The sequence below is a fragment of the Nelusetta ayraudi genome, unplaced genomic scaffold, assembly GCF_046127955.1.
Source record: "Nelusetta ayraudi isolate G7.1 ecotype Tasmania unplaced genomic scaffold, CSIRO-AGI_Nayr_v1 ptg000011l, whole genome shotgun sequence".
NCBI lineage: Eukaryota > Metazoa > Chordata > Actinopteri > Tetraodontiformes > Monacanthidae > Nelusetta > Nelusetta ayraudi.
In genome coordinates, this window is record NW_027466061.1 from 27,157,649 (window position 1) to 27,167,500 (window position 9,852).

Below are 9,852 nucleotides of genomic sequence, written 5' to 3' on the forward strand. Positions count from 1 at the left end.
GATATCATGGGAAGGTGTCACAGGTAAGGCCCATGTCATGGTTTGAGTTGTGGGAGATCCCACACACCAGGCTCAGAATGCCAAATCAGATCCACCTATCACACCCTACCTTGTCCTCGAAACCTCCACCAATGGTTCGGTACTGAAGAGACCTATCCCCTCTGCAGTGCTATCAATGCAAGCCTCCAGCATATCCTGTTGGACTGCAAGATAGCGTTGCCCCAAGGTCGCCACAGTGATCTGGTGCTGAGGAAGCTGACAGAGGTGGAAGAGTCACCTCTCGCTCCAGCGAGACTTGCCATCTTGTTTGCAAGGACTGGGGAGAAGACCAACCCACCTCGCCACAGAGGAAATGCAAGACTCATCTCAACTAGCAGGGAGTGGACCAGGAGGGTCAACCTGGGGTGAAAGCTCTGATTCCCCAGGGAGATGGTAGAAACATCACTCCGACAAGACCACCCCACTGGTGGAGCTCGCAGTCCCAGTAGGATTTGGAACGATAAAGTTCAAAATATGCAGACCTGCCAGAGGAGTGCAGGGCGGCTGGCTGGAAAGTCATCACATGCCCTGTTGAAGTGGATGTAGGGGCTTTGTTGGGTCCTCCACTGTTTGCCTGCTCCGAGATATGAGATGCACAGGAGCAGTGTGTCGGAAAGCTGCCAAAGAACTGGTGCAGGAGGCAGAGAAGAGCAGCTTCTTGCTGTGGCTAAGAAGGAAGCACAAGAGTTGAGCAGAGGGCCAAATTATATCCTGGGGCATCAGCAGGGGGCGGCAGGGAGAGATCCCTGCCTTTGCTCCGCCACCATGAGATGTACTGGGGTCAAAGCAGCGAAACATCCATGACTGGTGGTCCCCAGCTGATGATCCATTCAGGCCTACAAAGGTGTTTAGAGGGGCACAGAAGTACACCAGCACAAAGGTAATGGTGGAGGTGCGTCAGGCAGCAATGCCCAGCAGGTAGACCATCAGATTGTATCTTCACAAGACATGATGCCTAAATAAAATGCCATTAACTTAAACAAATAAATGGATTAGCCTAATTTTTTTTTTATAAAGGTAGGTAGATAGATAGATAGATAGATAGATAGATAGATAGATAGATAGATGTAGGAATGTTTATGTGGGAACATATTAGCCAAAGAAAAAAACAATTTAAAAAAAAATGTAGTACAGTACATTTTAATAGCTTCAAAGAGGCTAACTTAAATTTCAGACATTCTAAATGATGAAATTAATTCGCTTGATTAGGGAACTTGTGCTGGCCGCATGTAGCTATTATCCGAAACAAAACATTTTTCTCTGGAATGTGATGAGGTAAAATCAGTTAGCTGAAAATAGCCATCACCCCGAATATGAATTAGCTTTTATCCTGATTAAAGAAAACTGTGTTAACTATACATACCATCATCTTATGCTGACATGAATTAGATAAATTTTAATGAGGCTAATAGAAAAACTAATGATGGCAAAGAGTCCCACTGAGAGTCCAGACTCAATCACCATTATTAACTGGGTTAATTGTAGCTAATTGTGGGGTTATCATTTAGTTCTACAGCCCAGCGCAGTGCACTTTTGCAGGCTTTTAACTGCAGTGCCCCCTGTTGGCTGGAGCTGCGACGGGGTCCAATTTCACCGCCGTCCTCAATGCGACGCCGAGCGCCGCTGTCCGCGGTGCTGAAACCTCTGCTTTGTCCGAGTGCGATTCGCTTCTCGTTTCAGAAAGCGGAAATTACGCCTCCGGCTCCCAGTAGAGATAAGAAAACGGCGTGTTGTGCTGTGAAAGTGACCGAGGCGGGATAAAGACCCTCCCCGCCGCGGTCTGAGAGGAGGGGAGAGACGGAGAAGGAGGGATCCGGTTCAAGCAGGGATAATTTGGAGAGGGGCACTGTTGGAAGGCAGCATCCGCGTTGAGGGAAAAGACAGGCAGAGGGGACGTATCAAAGCCGCGTAACATCTTCATCACAAAGAGGAAGAAGAGAAGGAGGGGAGGAGGATAGAGGAAGAGGAGGAGGAGGAAGAGGAGGAGGAGGAAGGGGAAGTAAGTCCAACCCTCCATCAGAGCTCTGACGTCCGGCTCGGGCAGATGCGAGCACTTTTCCTCCGGCTCTCGGCGGGAGGAGAGCACATCACAGCCGGCGGGGAAGGACTCGCAGCACCGAGCGCTGCGAAGTCCGGAACGGCGGCAGGTTGGAAAGGATGCATCGGTTCCCCCGATACTGATTCCTGGTGTTTTGTCTTTTTGAAAAGTGGAATTCTGCTCTTCTTTTGCTGATTTTTTTCCCCCCCTCCACGCCGCCCTCTCTCCATCCGTCATCCGCAAGTGTGAGAAGACTGTTGCAAAAATCCGGGATCCATCCACGTTTCCAGTCGGTAGGTTGCGATGTGTTGTAAAGGGAAACTGTGTGTGTGTGTGTGTGTGTGTGTGTGTGTGTGTGTGTGTGTGTGTGTGTGTGTGTGTGTGTGTGTGTCGCGCGCGCGTTTTGTACAGTGACAAGGAGCTGGTTGTGTGTCGGGACGGTGTAATTTCAGGATGGGTGCTCACACCGCCGTGATTTCATTCGTTATATTAAAGAAAAAAACAAGAAGCTAGGCTATTGTTTCTTTCTCTGTCTCTGTCCCCCTCTCTCTCTGTCTCTCTTTCTGCGTGCGTGTGTGCGCGCGCGCTATGGCGCGTGTGTGACGGTGCGAGATTATTGTCCGAGAGTGGAACAAAAGATTGAAGGTTTACGTGCGGATTTTTCGAGCCCGGTGTAAATTGAAGATAGAAGGAAAAGGACGTAATAATGAAAACGTGCTCGTGTGAAGAGGATGATCAGATGCACGAAATTCAGCAACAATCTGCTGTGTACCTGCAAAATATGAATATTAAAGGAACAAAGGAGTTGTGGTCATGTCCGAATAGTTTTATTTTCTGTACCAGAGAAATGGAACCATAATATTGTTGATATTATTTATTCATTTTTAAACAGCTTGAAACTAGAGCAACATTTTTAACAGTGATTTTCCTAAAACTATATATGCAATCGACAACATGTGTGAGATTTATTGCACATGAGATGATTTTTTTCTGGAGCAGAACAGACACCTTAGAAGTGTTGTTGTTGTTGTTGTTGTTGTTGTTGTTGCTACACTTGAATGGTTTCAATGTTCCCGCTGCGCAACCAATAATTAAAAACATAGTTTTACTTTTAATTCAACCAAAGGCAAATGATGAGAAATGAGTGTTTGGCTCCCGCTCTGCTGCTGCTGTTGCTGCTGCTGCTGCTGTTGCAGCGCCGCAACACAAACACTGAATGACACTGTTACACTGTTTAACAAACACAGATTTCAATGCAGAGCTATCTCAGTGTGGAGAATATTAAAGTTGCTCTGTGGCAAGAGGAGAGGAAAAAATCTGAAGCGTGATAAGATCGCTGCAAAGCGCACACACACTCCTATAGGAATCTGGCAGGGATATTACAGTGGCGCTGTGGGAGATGGCAGGAAGATAAAGTTTTGATGAGGTCACTGCATTATCTCTCTGTGAGTCCGCCCTGTTTTCTCTGTCTGACTGCCGAGGGACGATTCCCCCCTTAATGCCTCAGTTTTTAAAGGTCTCATCTGACAAATTCACTTCAGCAGTGATTTCAAATAAAAATGTATCTCGTCCTGTCAGCAAACTCCCAGGAATGAGAAAAGTCCACCCGTTATCTCTTTGACTTGCTCCCCTCGCTATAAAGTTAAAATGGAGTTCTGGAAATTGTCTCTTTGTGATGTCATGAAGGACAGTGATACATCCATTGCGGCAACAATGTAAATGCAAATGCAATGCAATTATCCATAGCTGTGCTGCTGTTCCCCGTTTCTGTGACAGGGAACTTCACAGAATTAATAAGGATGACGTCACAAGGGGCTGGTGTCCTGAATAGCAAAACATACTTGAAGCCTCAACAAGATCGCTCCCATGGTTGGTGACCACGCCCCCTGCCAGGTGTTGACTCCACCCTCTGAGACCATGTTCTCCCCTTACAAACGTGGAAGGGCTGACAGACAAGAGAAGAGTTCGAGACAAGAGGCTGCAAACAGAGGGCTAAATGTGCTTTTTTTGTGTGTGTGTGTACCCAGGCAGGGCTTGGGGGATAATTAATCTTGTGAGGCAGCTCCACTGGGATGAACAATAAAGATGTGAAAGCGGGAAGAGTGGGAGAGCATTTGGCAGCACTTCATGGAACCCAGTTCATGGCAGAAATACACCAACAGTCTTCTCAAAAAATATGACTAAGCGTCTGTTTTGGCAGGAATTGAAAGCACAGTGTTTTGCAGGAGGCTGTAAACAGAGGGCTAAATATGCATGTGTTGTTTGACATAGTGATTTTCTTTCTTAGTTTTTTTTTTTGCCATATTAACCATGTGAGGCTGCTCAACTGTAGCCAGGTTAGAGATGTGAGGCTGCGCAGGATATGGGGACCTTTAGTCTGCCTGCTTAATTGCTATTCTGCACCAGCGGCACGGCGGTGCCAAACATCGGATAGGACCTTGCTTGTTTTAACTGCGAGCAGCCGGGTTATCAGTCTGCCGACTGACGGACTCGTACGGACAAGTTGACTGCTTATGCCCGCAGAAGCGTTGAATTTTTCATCGGCTACTGTCTGCCCAACAGTGATGAGTGAAATCTCTCTCCGCTGTCATTGTGTAGCACCAACCCCTCCCCCCCGTACCCCCCCCTCCCCAGCTCCCAATTCAGGCCTGACCCGAGAGCGATAAGAGCCTGGTAGCAAAGATCAGCCCAAATAAGAAATTCATGAGCCGGCATGAGGGGGGAGGGGACCAGATTACTTTTTCTTCTTTTTTTTTTTTTTTTTTACATTATTCCTTTTTATGTTTTGGGGGCTTCAGAGATGCAGCCGCAGTGGTGGCGGCAGCGGCGCCGTCACGTCGGAAAGTAATTTGACATGCATCTGACATCCATCAGGGCTTCACAGCGGCTGCTGCCACCTCCATGAGAACAAGAAGCATCGTCGATTGCGCCCCCGGCGGAAAACGTCGCAAAACTAGAGGCAGCTAAACGCAGCTACAGAGAGGACGATAACCGTCGTTACCGAAGCACGGCAAAGCATTCAATTCATTTTCAGGGACACACACACACACACACACACACACACACAGACACGCACATTTCGTTTTCTGTTACTGTCACTTGAGTGATACACTTTTCAAACCCAGCTGTCACAAAACAGAATAATATTTACGCTCCACTCATCCGGAACATTGCAGCAGGGAGATGAGGGGGGAACGGCTGCTTAAATTAACGTGAAAATCAAACACAAAGTCACTGGTGTGGATACTTGTGTTAAAATAAGGGCGGGAATACTAAAATGGTGAGGGGGAGGGTGGTCAGTTTTTTTTTCTCTGTCAGCTGGGGAGATGGATGAAGTGACTCACTTCATCCATCTCCCCATGCGGTCTGATCTGATACAGCTGCCTACATTTGAAACGAAACTCAGCAGACATTGACTCGGATTGTTTTTGCCTCCCAACAGTCCGACGTGTAAAAACCATGGATCAACTGTAAGAACCGGATACTGGACAGCAATATGGCGCCTGTTCATTTCAATAGAGTTGCTCACCTGGTGCACACTCCAAAAGTCAGCCATCGAGAAATGGCTCCTGGGTTACTTCCCCACCATGTGGAAGTCCATGAGCTGACTTTGATATAATAGAAACATTTGTTATGATATCATGTTCCACATCAGAGGCATCCTGTCGACTGTTTTGCAGCCGTTTTTTTTTTTGTGTGTGTGTGTGTGTATTGTATTGTGGTCTGTGGGAAAAAAATGCTTTTGGGTCTCTATGGGATTTTTGGCTGCAGTACCTCGAGTGGCCAATGAAGAAATTGGTGCATTGCCATATCCAGTATACAGCCGTGGTAAAAAAATGGGCACGCAGACAGGAAGCGGGAGGAAATGACGTGAACCGAACATAGAATCCAACAGCTCAATCAGCTTCAGGTGTATAATCCACATCACACGCTGCGCCCCAGTGTGGCGCCGTCAGTGAAATTACCAGAGTGATTTGCCACGACCAGCTTCGGCCGATGGAGAATCAACAGTTCAGGAGGGGAGCGAGGCGTGTGCACAAAGGGGGAGAGTGACATTTAGGACGACGCGGCGCACCAAATCAGAAGAATTCACAGGAATAAGTATCCGGGGGCGGACGGCGTCACAGCCTTTACAGGCGGGAAGCAGCGACGGCAGCGTTCCGTAAAGGTCAAGCGCTGCATGAAACTGATGCCAGCGTGTTTACAAGAGCCGCACGCGCACGCACACTGCCACCACCGCTCGCATCCGTCATATTAAAGGGACACTACAAGAAGAGTCTTTTGCTTTTCCCTTCCTCTGGCCACAGCTCCCACTCTCATATCTCCGTCTCACGGAGACGATCCGCCCACAGGCTTTTTTTTTTTGTTTTCAACCCGACTCCTCTCGTGTCAACCGTTCCTCGCAGCCACGCAGGCTCTCATGCAGTGGCTCGCGATAGGAAAAAAGAAATCGTGTTCCTCCGCCGTCTATGTGCTTGTAAACCTATTGCGTTTTATTGTCAACTGCAGGGGAAAAAATGATCAGACTCAGATGATTCCTCACCGCCTGAAGCGTCTCATAGAGAGCAGCCAGATGTGCATGTGCACCTTGAGAACATACATCACCACCACTTACACTTGATGAGAAGTAAGTAGGATGTGCGCAGGAGGAGTCCGCTTTATGGGCATTCTGCGGTTGCACAGTGAATGTATTTTATTGAGAAGTAGAAAGGGACAATCAAAAGCAGCAGCACTCAGTCAGCATATCGAGCTGTGATTTCACACAGCCTCCAGCATCGTGTGTAGAAAGGTTTGTTGCACTTTTAGCCCATAAAGCTCCACACTCGCTAACCACTTTATTCAGTTTGTGACAGTGGGTACCTAATAAAGTTGCGAGTGGTGAGGGTTTTTTTTTTTTTTTCTCTACTCTGCTCCAGGCTTGGAGCTGTTTGTGTGTTCATAGATGATTTCGTACAGACCTTAACTGTTTATTCCAGCTCCAGTTGCCTTTCTGTGATCTCCAGCCAGACTGCATATTCGGACCTCTGATCCCTGACATCAACAAGGCATCCTCATACCAGCACCTGTCTGGCACCGACAGCCTCTTTCAAAGTCACTTCATTTCCCCTGCCTAACACCATTTGTGTTTACAAGCAGTTGAGCTTCGCACCTAATAAAGTGGCCGGTGCGTGTGCGTGTGTGTGTGTGTGTGTGTGTGTGTGTGTGTATGTAGCTATAGCGCTTACTAAAGGAGCGCTGGTGCATCGGTGTGGAACATTGGCAGGTCTTCAAATTTAAAAAATCCAGACTCACACCTGGACAGCGAATAGAATACAATAAACCTTTGTCACTCCCACATGGGGAAATTGCATGTCACACTGCAGCAAAGATCATCAATATGAAAGGAATAAATGATAAGAATAAAAAGTAATAGAATTAAAAACAAAGCCGTTTACTATTTGCTGCGTCTCATAGCCTAAGTCTACCAGCTGCAGGAGGGAAGGACCTGCAATAGCTCTCCTTCACACACTTTGACTTTGGGTGACTCAATTTGTTCGATGAAGCCTTGTCGAACCTTCAGAACCAGCAGCAGGCTTTCCCCCCCCCCCCTTTTTTTTTTTTTTTTCTTTTTTAAGATGCAGCGCTCCGGAGTGATGTTCTGGCCAGGAATTAGCCTTTCTGCTGTTTACCTGTGCAAATGGTGGATTAAAAAAAAGAAAGAAAAAAAGATGCAAGACATTGCGATGTCACTGTTTACATACATTTTCTCACATCTCGTAGAACCTATACTGCTAAATATAGTTGCCGCTATGTGTACCATCGGTGGTGCGAAATGTTTACAGGAATCAGGATTAGCGGGCATAAATTGCTGGAGACGAGTCGAAACTTCTGCAGCAACGGCAAGAGCTAACAGGGGCTGACCGCCGTGCACGCCGGGTGTTTTGCACGGCTGTCGGTTCAGCCTGCTGCTGCCTTGCACGCAGACACCTGCTCTGCATCACTGACTAGCTGACCGTCCCCGCGCTGTTCTGTTTGTTGTCACAGCCGAACACTCTCCTTGCTCCTCTCATCAGCCTGCAATGCAGTTTGAATGCAAAAGTGATTTAAATCAACATTTCTGTTTTCTTTTAATCTCAGACGACGATAAAGGGTGCAACTGCTGCTTATATTCATGCAAAAATAATTATGTCTTCTCCAAATATATATATATATATATATATATATATATATACATATATATATATATATATAATACATATATATATATATATACACATATATATATATACACACACACATACACATATACATACATACATACGGGCATATATATATGTATATACACACATATATATATATATATATATATATATACATATATATATATATGTGTGTGTGTATATACATATATATATATATATATATATATATATATATATATATATATATATATATATATATATACATATATATATATATATATATATGTGTATATATATATATATATATATACATGTATATATATACATATATATGTATATAAAATTCTACCCTCAGTTGTACTTACTTTGTCTAACTAATCTTATTATAAATTCTGGGGGAAAAGTAAATAACAATGACACAGGCTGGCTTGCCTTTTATTTTTTGTCCAGCCTCCTTCAAATCTCTTCAGCTGGCATCATAAATGTTAACAAGATATTAACGGCCGCCTTGCTGCAAGTTAATACACGGCTTTAGTTCCACATCATCCGCAGCCCTTCACGGGGACGATAATGCCATGTAGACAAGGGGGAATATTTATAACCTGGGCGACCCGAGAGCGGCCCCCTAATGACGGCTTATAAATAAGTGACAGGGTTCCACTTCATGGCAGAGATGACGGCGAATAACGTCCCCCGAGGGCTTCAAGTGCGATTGGCTGCCGGAATTGTTTGACTGATGGCGCGAGAGGACGTGGCGCAGCAAGGCCGCTGCCACGATTGCGCTTCAGCCATCTAGCAAAAAAACAATAAATAAGTAAACAGATCAAATAAAGCGGCGGCAGTTCAAAGGTGCCTTGTTAAAAAGTTGCACCATCTGCTCGTATTCATATGCATCCAGTTTATCTTCAAAAGAGATTGTCTGTACCCGATATTTAGGTCGCTTTGTGGCGCCACATTTGCGCTGTTGTTTAAAAAAAACATTGCGGCTTTTTGCTTAGTCACGCACAAAAGGAGCTTAATTACAGTGTTTCGAAAAGGAATGATACATTGCTCATCTGAAGATGAAGAAGAAGGAGGAGGGCGTCGACAACGAGTTGTTACGATCAACCATCTTGAATAGGAGCAAATCTGGCGGGGGGGGACGCATATTGATCACGCACTCAGTGTGCCTCTACTCCTCAGCCATTAATCACAAATCAAACTGATGTTGCTTGGGAAGGATTAGCAGACCATATGTTTGCTTCTTCTTCTTTTTTTCGAACACTGATCCTGCTCAGTCTAGCTGCGTGTTGCCACCGAGGGCCCATTAAGAACCGGTTTTGTTTTTGTCTCGGACTTAAATCCCATTTTTTCCCCCCCTCTGCCTTTGCAGCCTTGAGGGCTCTGCACTGTTTATATACCAACCTTTGTTTATAACCTCTGAGCTTTTCCCCCTCGGCCGCCTCCCAATACCAGTGACGGCGTCGGCACGGCCACATAGACCTGCCATCATGTGAAGATGTGAAGATTTATAGAGTTTGGAAGCATAGGTGGGGAGCGGGTGGGGTGAGGGTTTTAGACTAAGTGCTCCAGTGGGACGGGCAGCAGAGTGAT

At 45.9% G+C, this 9,852-nt stretch overlaps 1 protein-coding gene across 1 annotated transcript in view; it reads left to right on the forward strand.

Moving 5' to 3' along the window:
* The first annotated feature begins 1,684 nt into the window (after window positions 1-1,684).
* The window catches only part of lrrc24 (leucine rich repeat containing 24), a 20,211-nt gene continuing 12,043 nt past the window's right edge, over window positions 1,685-9,852 (forward strand). The window contains exon 1 of the mRNA XM_076022295.1: window positions 1,685-2,370. The gene's annotated coding sequence lies outside the window, so the exon portion shown is untranslated. The remainder of the gene's footprint in view (window positions 2,371-9,852) is intronic.